Source organism: Mustela lutreola, chromosome 13, assembly GCF_030435805.1.
Source record: "Mustela lutreola isolate mMusLut2 chromosome 13, mMusLut2.pri, whole genome shotgun sequence".
In the NCBI taxonomy this organism is placed as follows: Eukaryota; Metazoa; Chordata; class Mammalia; order Carnivora; family Mustelidae; genus Mustela; species Mustela lutreola.
This window is the reverse complement of record NC_081302.1, coordinates 55,552,093-55,565,139: the sequence shown is the minus strand read 5'-3', so window position 1 is coordinate 55,565,139 and position 13,047 is coordinate 55,552,093. Positions and strand designations below refer to the sequence as shown.

The 13,047-nt window shown below is 41.3% G+C and overlaps 1 protein-coding gene across 8 annotated transcripts in view; it reads left to right on the top strand.

Annotated features, from left to right (window-relative positions):
- ENOX1 (ecto-NOX disulfide-thiol exchanger 1) overlaps nucleotides 1-13,047 on the top strand; it is a 572,082-nt gene that overhangs the window by 16,280 nt on the left and 542,755 nt on the right. The gene's annotated exons all lie outside the window — the stretch shown is intronic.

The following is a 13,047-nucleotide window of genomic DNA, read 5'->3' as shown; positions in this document are numbered from 1 at the left end:
CTAATGACAGAATGCTTTTATCGGCTACTTTTCATGCAATTAATACAAATCCCAGGACGAAGTCATAATAAGAATTAAAACTAAACAGTAAGAATATATTGAAAAATCCAGTGGGAAGGGGCTTCAGACATGATTTAATCAGGATTTAGGAGTTCTTTCTTTATAATTTTCTTTTTCATGCTCCTCATGGTAACAAAACTGCCACAGCTCTAGGGGCTCATTACCCAGAAAAAGAGAGCCTCTGACAATCCTAGGCTGCTTCTACTTGGACCATCTTGGGTAATGTGACCAGGGGAATGACATTATTCTGATTGCTTCCAATTTGGGTAGACCTGCACGCCTGCTCTTTGGTGGATGACGGCTCAGGAACAGACTGGGTGCCCGGAATGCCAACCTGTATGTTCCCATTGGCATGTGCCCTGCAGTCACTCTGTATTGTCTATGTCCTCATTCCCATGCAAGTAAGTCATAAAGACCAACCAAACATAACTGGAAATGCTGGGAGATGGGGGCCACTCATGCATTTAGTCTGCACTTTCAACTATGGTACTTCTGAAATTCTTACAGTTGAATTTAGTAGTAAGCTAACTTAGAAATTCATGATCTCTGGGATGGCAGGACCCTGGTCATCCTTTTGGGGAAGTGAATGGGAAAGCTCATGGATTATACACTTTCAGGGAACCAATGACAGAAAGATGCTATTTGCCAGGATGGCCTTTATTAAATGAATGAAAAGGGCATTTGAATGGAAACAGAATAGAAAATCTCAGGGTTATGGAGAATGTCTTTTGAGTATTTTTGGCACAGTGGTAGATGCCATCCTGTTTAATCCTGATAATGACCTTTTTTTAATCAACAGTAAGAGGAAACAGAAACTCAGAAAGATTAACTAGTCCACTGCACAGTTAGTACGTGGAAGAAGCAAGAATTCTGAACCCTTTCTCTCACCACATTTTGCTCTCTGATGTTATTTCTCTCCATATAAAAATTATTGGTAATTGGGACGCCTGGGTGGCTCAGTTGGTTAAGCAGCTGCCTTCGGCTCAGGTCATGATCCCAGCGTCCTGGGATCGAGTCCCACATCGGGTTCCTTGCTCTGCAGGGAGCCTGCTTCTCCCTCTGACTCTGCCTGCCACTCTGCCTGTGCTCGCTCTTGCTCTCTCTCTCTCTCTGACAAATAAATAAATAAAATCTTAAAAAAAAATTATTGGTAACAACTTGCTTTGTTTTATTTTAACTGATGATATGAAAGAAGGAGTATATTGTCTAGTATTAAAATTAAGATGACATTGGAGAGATTCACCTTAAAATTGTAAATGGGAAAAACGAGCCCAAAGTGCAAATGGCCCAAATGAGGTCTGTGACCTAGAAAACAAGGAAGTTGGATCAACAGTAACAGAGGGAGCAGGGAGCAACCTGTGGGGGCTGCAGGTAAGGACTCCCATGAGCTTCAGACATGAGGAAAGAGGCCAAATGGTAAAAATAGGTAAGAAAAGTGTGTGGGATATGTGAGCATGTTCCAAAGCTACAAATATGCTAAAGAAGTAGAAATCATTGTTAAATTAGAAATGTTTATCATGGAAGCCTATTTTCATGACAGAATTTTATTATGAAGTAGAGAAGTAGTAGAGTTTTGGAGATGTGTGAACTTGGCTGCTCTGTTTTTGTGTTGAGAATACTAGACGGATATGGCTCAATGAAGTCAAACAATGTCCTGATCAAGAAGAAGAAGAAAAAACAGCAACTTATAAATAATAAGCAAAAATTCATTTCTATTAAAAAAGAAACTGGGGGCATCTGGGTGGCTCAGTTGGTTAAGAGACTGCTTTCAGCTCAAGTCATGATCCTGGTGTCCCAGGATCGAGTCCCACATTCAGCTCCCTGCTCAGCGGGGAGTCTGCCTTTCCCTCTGACCCTCCCCCTTCTCATGCTTTCTCTCTCCCTCTTCCTCTCTCTCTCTCAAGTAAATAATAAAAATAAAAATCTTAAAAAAAAAAAAAAACTGTTAGGGTGTAGCGTGTCTAATGGAGAAAAGTGATGGCTTAAACTCACAGGAATGGAATTATGTAACATGGGGTCAGTTCTTCTGCCAGTTAGAATAAAGAAGAGTTGTTTGTGGGCAGGGGCCAAAAGGAGAGCTCCCACTTTCTCAGCCTCTCACTACCCTCCCCCTCTCTAAGCTACCCAGTGCCAGGTGGAGCTGGAGGGCTCTGACAGATTGAGTGGTCCTAGTGAGTCTTGTTTTGCATCTGGCAACAAGTGCATTGCTGTCCTTGGGTTCCTGCTGGCTGCCCTGCCCTGCCTGTTGTTTGTGGTGTCTGCCAGTGGACAACTGATTAAGAGCCAGGGGGGAGAGTACAGGGCCTTGGCGAATACCCAGCTGTTCCACGGCAGACCCCGCACTCTGTAGGTGCTTTAGTGGGAACCAAGTGCTTTCTTCCGCACTGAGGCTGTAATGAACCCATTACAGAATATCTGCTCTCATGTCTCCTTGGTCGTCTTTACTGGGAATTGACTCCGTTGCCCAATTGCACCGATCATTAAAAACTTAAAGAGTGCAGTCTAAACTTTTCTCTCTTTGGCTCGAGGCATTTGCTACTCGCCCTATTTGGCAGTCGAGAGAGTAGCTGTGAGCCCTAGTGATGTTATTGGCTGAGGAGTTAAGCAGAAGCTGAATAAGGTTTGGCTCCCTGTATAGTCGGGGCAGAGCTTCGAGTCCCAGGGTTAAAACAATACAGAAACGGCAACTAAAAATGTCATTGAGCAGCGTGACGTGAATGGACTTCGGTGCCTAACGGGGGCATCCGTGCCTCAGTGCTGAGGATGCTGGAGTGGGCTTCCAAAGCTCCAAATCTGTGCTCAAGTTTCTTTAGTCTCAAAATCTTAGCGTGAAATATTTAGTACCCTAGGAAAGCTAAATTAATGGTGAGTCAAAGTAATTAAGGCAAAGTAAATAATCTCCAAGGTTCTCATTCCCCGTGAAACTAATTTCATATCTTATCCTTCATGTGTTAAAAATAGTTCTCTGCTAATTCAAGTTGCCCGTGCTCTGTGTTGGTGAAGTGCACTTCAGTTCTATTGAAAGGATGCAGATTAGAGAGTTATTTTCAATTGGGCATTTTTTTTTTTTTTTTTTTTAAAGAGAGACACTCATTTTGGCACCACGAGAGTGTGAATCTCTTTGGGTGAACTGAGTTGGCCACAGCTGTAGCTGGGCAGATGATGCGCCAAGTAGCTTATGACAACTTGCAGCTGGGACAGCCTTTTTGTCCTTATAGTGAGAACTCTCAGTTCCTAACTTTCGAGCTGGTGATGAGATTAATTTAACTGTCTTGTAGGATTTGGACTTGCCAGAGCTTGATCTTGTCTGTGTCTAAACGTTTAGGAACTAGATCTGTTTAGGTTTTCTACATAATGGGAACATTGGGGCTTAAACGTAATTTTACAGTAATCTGTCACCTTAGAATAACCATGACATGGACATTAAATAATTTTAGACTTCAGTGTACCAAAGCTGGTCTTTCTACAATTGAGCTATTCTAGGGATAATGCCGCATTGTCCTAGGGCCTGAGAAGACACGGTACTCTGGACTGAGCGCATGGGTAGGATAGATACTAGGCTTCTTCCAGCTCATGAAACTGCTTTAGAATCTATTATGGTCACAGTAGTGGTCTTGATTAAATGCGAGCATCCTTTCTCTATGATAAGAGAGTATTTTGGTTAGAAAGAACAGTGGTGTTTGAAGAGAAATGTTTAACATACAATCCTCAGTTACCTACAGCTGAAATATGAGCTCCTTATCTGGCTGTTGCTCCCTTTCAAAATTCCTCAGTTCTCTTTTCCTCTTTAAAGGGATGCCCTGACCCTCTGGTGCATCATGGACCTGTTCTTCCAGAGAAATGCAGTTTTGCCTATAAAATGTTTTGAGATGGCAGCATGGGAGTGGAATAAGTGGTTTCCAGTTTACATCACAGAGCAGAATCTGCCTCTGCCCACACGTCCATGTGGACAAATGTGCATCATTAGTAGAGGGAGAACCATATGTAAAGTGATTCTCTGAGTTCTGATACTTGGTTTAGATAACAGTTTTTGGACAGTGAAGTGTGCTTTTTCTAAATTTTTAGTATCTCTTTCTGAAAAATAATCAAAATTGGGTCGAGCCTAGGTACATGGTATATATGGATAATAATTTTTTTACTGTAGGTGAGGCCCTCATGCTGTATTCGTACATTATGTCTTTTTAATATTACCATCTTTATCATAATCACTGCAAATGTACCACATCTACCAAATTGTAAAGCCCCACCTCATCTTGTGGTCATCATAACTTCTTAATGAACTGAGTAACTATTATCATCCCTGTTTTATTTATTTATTAAAATATTTTATTTATTTATTGGAGTGAGAGAGAGTGTGTGTGCGCACTCCCACAAGCAGCGGGAGAGGCAGAGGGAGAGAGAGAGAGAAGCAGGCTCCACACTCAGCAAGGACCCCGAGGCGGGGTTCAATCCCAGGATGCTGGGACCATGACCTGAGCCAGAGGTAGACATTTCACGGACTAAGCCACCCAGGCGCCCTTGTTATTCCTTTCTTAAAGGTGATGAAATTTGATGCGGTTTGTTTTCATCCCTTCATCGATCTATCCTTTATTTCATAGGCTGCTACTGAGGGCTTCTCAATGTTTGGCGGTTCTGAATGGACAAAGATGAGATGCTCTCTGCCCTTGAGGAGCGGAGACAGTGTCGAGGAAGTGGGTAGACAGGCCCAGATAATGCTGTGTGGTCAGCGTTGGGCCGCACATAGTGTTCAAGGTTCCCATAGCAAGGTGCTTTTCATTCAGATGAGGGAACTGAGAGTACCATTTGTGGGAATGAGAACGAGGCTTCAGAGTGGTTCTCCAAGTAGGGAAGGTCATCTAAAGCTGAGACACGGAGGCAGGGAAGAGCGCCGTGTGCCCAGGGCAAGTGGCGTGAAGTGGCTGAAGCATTGAGAATAAGCAGAGGAGATGAGGCTTTGGAAAGGTCATATAACTTGTAAATGACAGAGCCAGAAAGGGGCAGGGCTTTCTGCTTCCTAGTATTATGTTTCTCCTTTACATTAGGGTCTTTGTTCTTTATTTAGGGTTTCTTTTCTTTTTTCTAAATACATCATTGACACCCTCTATGCAAGCTGTGTTGAAGATTTGACAACTAGGGATTTCAGGTGACAAGGTTATCTCATGTGGTTTGAGAGGTGTAGCTTGTCTTTTGGTCAGTGTATGAATACGTATGTCCTCCCATGTATTAAGGTGAAGTGACTGGGGACTGGGGCCCAGATGGTCTCAGCGAAACATTCTGGCAGGAGAAGTAAATACCATTTTACCAGCCACAGACAGGTGCATTTTTGCTGCATGACCCCAGCCCCCACTTTGGAGGTCTCCCATGTTATGTGTATTCGGCACTTGAAAATCTAAAGGCTTTAGTAATTATTTGCAAGGGTTTGGTTTTTTGAAGCTGTTTCTCAGGTTGAAAATGACTTTTTGTTCACAGAGCTGAGTAAGTGCTAGAAATAATTGAAAATGACTTGAAGAAGGAGGGTAAAGTGGAGAGAAGGCATATTAGCGGCTGGCTGATGTTATTGCTGGAAAGCAGGCAGTTTTGTTAGATTTTGTACACTGTATGTGGTGTAAAGAACAAACCTTTCCATTTTTTTTTTTTCCTGAGAGCCATGATGTTATCTCAGTAATTGAAAATAATCTTCTAAAGTTGCTCTTTAACTAGATTTACACAATCCCCTTTCAAATCGGCTGTTATCTGCCCTTACATTTCACAGTAAATGTTGCTGTCTGCACAGCCCCTGCTAACAAGAAGATCAAGTGTAACTCTTTTCATGATTTGAAATAAAGTGTTTCTATTGTAATTATCCTGGCTCCTGGTTGTGGTGTTCTAAGGAAGCTCCTTTCTCTGCCGGCTCAACCCGGCTTTATGAGGAATACAAGGCCTTCTGTTCCAGTAGTATCTTTTCCCACAAACATTTAAGGATTTGTCTAACTTTCTCCATCATTTTAATTTTTTTATGTTTAAAAATGTTTTCATAGATAGTTCAGGGTATGGGCTGGGATTAAGGAGGGGCAGGTTTTGGGAATTTTTTCTTCGGGTTATACTCGGGAGGCACATGTTTCTATTTTCACCAACCTCATTTTGGCAAAATTACACTAAACACTGTGCCTATCAAGCTGCAGTAGGTAGGTTTTTAAACGGGTGTTTTATGACGGTGGAGACAGAGGTAAATATTAAAATGTGCTGCTCAAGAATGGTGTGAAAAGCTGACGAATCTTTGAAATTCTTCAAGAACAGGATAAATTCTCCTATGTTTGGGATACAATTCTCTGAGTCTTATCTACTGTGATAACATATGTAACTCTACTTCTCGATGGTGTTTACATTCTATTTTTAAGTTGTTATGTTATCCTCCTTGCATTATTGACTTATAAAAGCATTTTTGCTTATTTGTAGGCTTGCAGTTTTCAATAAAATTTTCTTTAAGTCATACTGTGAATTACTTCTTCATGGAAGATAACAGTCAACAACCACAGAAGAATAAAAGGTTGTTAAGTTCTGTTTAAATTTGGAGTATCAAGTAAACCTGAGACTATACATAAGAGGTTCTCAGTAGGCATTTTGCTGCTGGTATTTTGGGGAGGAAGTCCTGAGGGTTGATAAAGGATGGGGTTAGGGACGGAGGACATTAACTAAGGCAGCTAATTGGTTTTCAGACTTCTTTTGAATATGGTCCTCATGGCTCTTCTTCATGATGTCAGTTGGAATAGTTAGATTAAGGCCCAGCCCTTCCATTTAACAACTGTTTGAGTCCCTTAAACATTTTAAGCCTAACTTCACTTAAGTGTAAAATAAGAGGGTTGGATAAAATGACCGTTTAAGATTCTCACTGCTCTGAAATGATGAACTCTGTTAAATTAAAAAGCTGTTCATGCACCTGTATATTAATAGTAAAGTGTGGATTTATTAGCTGTGGTAAAACTACATGGTCTCCCATTTTAAACTAGTGTATCAATCAACCCCATTAGTAGATATAATTGAGAACTGAATGAATCATTTTGACACCTTAATTACATTAAAAAAATATAAACATTGAATAAATATTTCATGTACTACTCCACAGGCTTCATATTATGTGACACTTTTTTCCTAAAAATATTTTCTGACTCTAGGTATAGGAAGTATTGTTTTGTATTGTAAATAGTGACAAAGTAAATTCTTGCAGAATTCCCACAGCTCTCCCAGTGCCTTTTTTGAATTGTTCGATTCCAAATTAGTGCTTGCCCCAGATTATTAACTTCTGCCTGGTGAAATGGACACCACTGACTTACTTTTTTTGGAGGCAAAAAATCCAGGTTGTGCTTCCACTTCTTCTTCTTCTTCTTCTTCTTCTTCTTCTTCTTCTTCTTCTTTTTTTTTAGAGATTTGTTTATTTATTTAGAGTGAGCACAAGGTGGGAGGAGGGACAGAGGGAAAGGAAGAGAATCTCAAGCAGACTCCAGGTTGAGTGCAGAGCCCCACAGGGGCTTGATCTCCCTGAGATCATGACCTCAGCTCGAATCAACGATTGGGCACTTAACCAAATGAACCACTTTTCTTTCCATATTGTTTTGCCTAATTCAGTATTTACTAAAGCTACTACCGGTTCAAAGACACAGGAGCAGTCCTAGAGAGTAAAATCCAGATTTTATCCCATGGCTCATGAAGGAGGTGAGGAAGTTGATAAGAAAGAAAATTGGGATTCTGAGAGTTAAAGCCAGCTTAGGCACACCAATTATCACAGAACACTGAGACTTGGATGACCTGTAGAATGAGTGATAACTGCCACCTGGCCACCTTCTCTTCATTCTTCTCAACATTAGGCTGTCGACGACACAGGGCATCCAGGGGAAATGGGAAGGGAGGTATGTGTGCCAGAAATGCAGACAGTATGTAGTTAGCTCACATCTCTGCCAGAGCTCAGAAGAGGGAGCACACTGTAAGCAGGAGAGACTAAAGTGGTAACAAAGTTTAAGTTGTCCCAGCGTCCCTTTAATTTATTAATTTTTCACCTAAGGGAGATGTTGCCGGATGAATTCTTCAAACTTTTGCGGGCACTGAGCTATCCCTCACGATAGATTTCAGCAGTCATACCCAACCCAGATGCAACCAGGCACATTAAGCATGATTCTTCTCCTTACGCCAGCAAGTCCAGTTTTACTTGACATTAGGTGTACAGAAAGGAGAGGGAGAGGATGTGCATTAATTAGATTTGCAGGAGGAGGCAGCATGACCTAGAGAAGGGCAGAGACACATGCTTTTATTTTAGTTTTGTTTCTCTTCCTGTCTGCTGACTCTTGGAAAGTGTTTCTAATTCCTCTTTTGTAAAAGTTTGTAGTATTTTACTAATCAAGGCTGGAAAGTGACACGGACTTGGCTTAAAGCAGTGAGAACATTGTGAACACTTAAAAATGTTACATAGTAAGAACCCTGGGTGATTCAGCAGACACAAATGAGGAGCTTCAAAGAAGAGGCGCCAGGGTCCTGCTAGTTGAAAAGCAAGTAGAGGCCGGTCCTAATTCATCGACATTAGTCCAGTCTAATGTCTTAAAGTGAGGAGACATCTGAAGATGGTGGGCGGTGAGTTGATACTTGTAACATGCTAATGCAGTTGTTTTTGTAGAGGTGTGTAGTTTTATATACTGTCATAGAATTTTTTTTTAAACCATATGAAACATGTCCTGAGAGTTCTTGCATTTACCTGAAGTAATTTCAAGGTGTTTGGAAAGGTGACAAGTTCATGTGGTGGTATAGCAAGATGAGAGTATCTTCCTATGTTTTAGGTACTATCCTTTAGTTTTCCTGTGAAATAAAGGCGGTTTCCTTCAGACTGAAAGCATTTATTAAAATTATTTTTTACTGATCTTAGTTCTGAGGAACTTGTTTTTGTTTAGTTTTAAACCTCAGTTTCTCTGTCTCAGAGGAAAATTAGGTACTTGTGGGATTTCTGCTCTGGAAGTGTTTTTTTCCTCAAAAGAAAATGGGGGCAGGGAGTCAGGAAGACAGACCCTCAGGCCTCTTCCTGTGACCTTGGGCAACTCACTTCGAATCTTGGTAGTCACAGCTTCTTTCTCCGCGTATTAAAAATTACACTTGCTTTTTTCTGTATCTCGGGAATTTGGGGAAAATAAGTGAGATAACATTTCAAATATTTGAACTCTTTGTAGGGAAAATGCTATATAATCACTCTCAGCCAGGCAGGTAGTGTTTGTTTCTTTGATTTTTTCTATAGTAATGCTCTAGAAAATGTGTGATCCTGGGGAAAAAGAAGAAGGAAAGCACGGGATCCTTTGGTTTCCCTGAAATTTTTTTCTACGAACCTGGTGAATTTGAACACGTTTTAGGAAAAACGTCTTTTTTTGAGGGGGAGAGGTTTTGTTTTGTTTTTTTAATTTTCTCATGTTTATTTTTTATTTTTTTAATTAACATATAATGTATTATTTGCTTAGGGGTATAGATCTGTGAATCATCAGTCTTAGGAAGTGTCTTTTTACTTTAAATTTATTTATATATGGTACCTGTTGTTTCGGTTCCCTTAGAAATTTCCATTTTTGATTTAGCTTATAAAAAGGAGGAGGAGAACCATTTAGCCAAGGGAGCAGGTTAAAGGGAAGGAATGATGGCAGAGACAGGCTGTGTGGCCACTGCCAGGAGTGATCAGGCCCCAAAGGAAACCAAACTTCCCTGCATGGAGGATGTTTCCTGTGAGGCAAACATGCACTCCCAGTTACAGGGAGGAGGGCGTGCACAGATAGCAGGTAGTAGGTAGTACGCAGTAAGACTTCCGGTCCTCTGCACCCCTCAGGAGAGTTCCGAGTGAGCACCTGGTACTGACATTTACAATGGTTACCAGGAGCCACTGTAAGAAAAGTATAATCATCTGTCTGTTTTAAGGATGTAGAGCCATGCACGATGGCTCATTTTAGAATTTAGTTTTTAGAAGTTTTATTTTATTTTATTATTTTCTTAAAGATTTACTTATTTGACACAGAGAGAGTGAGAGAGAAAGAGAGAGAGTGAGAGAGGGAACACAAGCAGAGGGAGCAGGATAGAGAGAAGCAGGCTTCCCGCCAAGCAGGGAGCCCGATGTGGGGCTTGACCCAGAACCTGGGGATCATGACCCAAGCTGAAGGCAGATGCTTAATCTACTGCACTACCCAGATGCCCCAGTTTTTAGAAGTTTTAAATAAAATTTTAGCCCAGGGTGATAATTTTTTGCTGTCAAGAAAGTGCACCTAAACAAACCAGAATACTCTTCGATGGTGCCAGATAAATCAGGTGCTGATTGTCACTATGTAAGTGGAAAAAAATGAATGAACAAACACATAAATAATTGCAGTATGTTTTCACAGTCTATTATTGTATGAAGGAGAGTCTTAAACACCAGTGGAATCCTTTCAGATGAGGAGATCCTTCTGCATCCAGTGAGGTATTCCCAAAGCCCCTCTGGACTCCCCATCCTTGTACATTTTATGGATGATTAAGCAATTGGATTACTCTCCTGAAAGGATGTAAGTTGCATGAAGGCAGAGGCCATGTCCCTCCTGTTCATAGTTGTAATTGCAGCATGTACTATGGTTCCCATCACAGAGAAGATGGTCCATGATTGTTGACTGGATGGATGGGTTTACCTAAAGATAGTGCAGCTTAACTCTTATGTACTGTAGCTCTTCTCAGACATGATCAAAGAAGTAGTTATCTTCAAATGTTGCTTGCAGCCCCAGACTGAAGAGATATCCTCTTCATTATTCCAAGGTGATATAAAGTGATATAATGTGCTGTATGTGTGGAAACCTTTGATTCTTATTTTCAGTGCTTATTAGATGCTTCTCATGTGCAGCTTGGAATTTTACAATATTGTGATAGACAGTGGTTTCTCCAACATCTCCAACATCTCCATCATTTTTTTTTTTTAAGTGAGACATTTTCCTTATTAGGCATTGTAGAGACAATTTCAGCATACCTGGAGAGATTTAGAAGTTAAATGGGGGATGAGTTAAACTTAACTCCAAGATTCTGTGACTCTTGGGTTATATGTTTAATTATGTATCTTTAGGCATATTATAGAGATTAGTCAATTTCCAGCACAGGATATCATTTACTGAATTTTCTGACACATATTTTCTTTGATTCGGTCTATAGCCTTTTCTAAAATAGAGCCACCTTTCTCTGTTTCCGGGTCCTTGAGCATGTACAGCCTCCTTTTCCTTGCTCTAGGTCTGTTTTCTAGTTAGCACCCTGACAAAATGAACTCATACCATTTGCCTTGCTTTCATGCCCCCAACATCTGAGTGGACTTGAAACAAATAGAAACATCTTTATTTGTGACTATGTTTATTATTTTTATTACCATTTGTTATAATTGCTACTAATATTATCAATAACAACATTTATTAAATACTAGTCATCCTATAAGGGTATTATAAATATTTCTTTTAATCATCTAATTTAAGCTCTGTTACACAGGTACCATTTTGTCCCTGTTTTACAGGTAAGGAAACCAGGGCTTACAAGTTAGTTCAGTAACTTGCCCAAAGCCACTCAAGTAGTTAACTTTAACAATTTTATTTATTTACTTGAAAGAGGCAGAGAGAGGGGGGTATGAGACAGATGGGGAGAGATGGGGAGGGAGAGATAATCCAAAGCAGACTCTGTACTGAGTACAGAGATGAACATGGGGCTCGCTCTCACAACTCTGAGATAGGCATTGTAGAGACAATTTCAGCATACCTTGAGCTGAAACTAAGAGTTGCATACTTAACTGACCAAGCTACCCAGCAGCCCCTCAAGTAATTAGTTTTAAACTAAGCTTTTTATTTTGAGACAATTAGATACATATGTGGTTATAAGAAATAATAGGAATCGGAGGAGGAGTCAAGATGGCGGAGAAGTAGCAGGCCGAGACTACTTCAGCTAGCCAGAGATCAGCTAGATAGCTTATCTAAAGATTGCAAACACCTGAAAATCCATCGGCAGATCCAAGAGAAGAAGAACAGCAATTCTGGAAACAGAAAACAACCACTTTCTGAAAGGTAGGACCGGCGGAGAAGTGAATCCAAAGCGACGGGAAGATAGACCCCGGGGGGAGGGGCCGGCTCCCGGCAAGCGGCGGAGCAACCGCGCACAAAATCAGGACTTTTAAAAGTCTGTTCCGCTGAGGGACATCGCTCCAGAGGCTACCCGGGGCAAAGCCCACACGGGGTCAGCGTGGCCTCAGGTCCCGCAGGGTCACAGAAGGATCGGGGGTGTCTGAGTGTCGCAGAGCTTGCGGGTATTGGAACGGGAAAGCCGGCTACAGAGACAGAGCTGACAGTAAGCTCGCAGCTCGGGGTGACCTTGAACTGGTCGCAGGCTCGGTGAGCTCGGAGCGCGGCCGGAGGTCAGGCAGACGGGAGTAACTGGGCGCAGTTCTCTGAGTGCACACTGAGGAGTGCGGCCCTGGGCTCTCGGCTCCTCCGGGCCGGAGACCAGGAGGCCGCCATTTGTATTCCCGTCCTCCGGAACTCTACAGAAAGCGCTCAGGGAACAAAAGCTCCTGAAAGCAAACCCAAGCGGATTACTCACCCCGGCCCCGGGTAAGGGCGGTGCAATTCCGCCTGGGGCAAAGACACTTGAGAATCACTACAACAGGCCTCTCCCCCAGAAGATCAACAAGAAATCCAGCCGAGACCAAGTTCACCTACCAAAGAGTGCGGTTTCAATACCAAGGAGAGCAGCAGAATTCTAGCAGAGGAGAAAGCAAAGCACGGAACTCATGGCTTTTGCCCTGTGATTTTTTTTAGTCTTGTGGTTAATTTAATTTTTTTCTTTTTCATTTTTTGTTTTTTTTTCTTGCCTTCGGGTAAAATTTTTTTTTTTAACTGTTACCTTTTTCTTTTTTAACGATTTTTTACTAGTTTATCTAATACATATATTTTTCTTTTTTATATTTTTCTTAGGTGTTTTCTTTTTTTTTAAATTCTTTTCTTT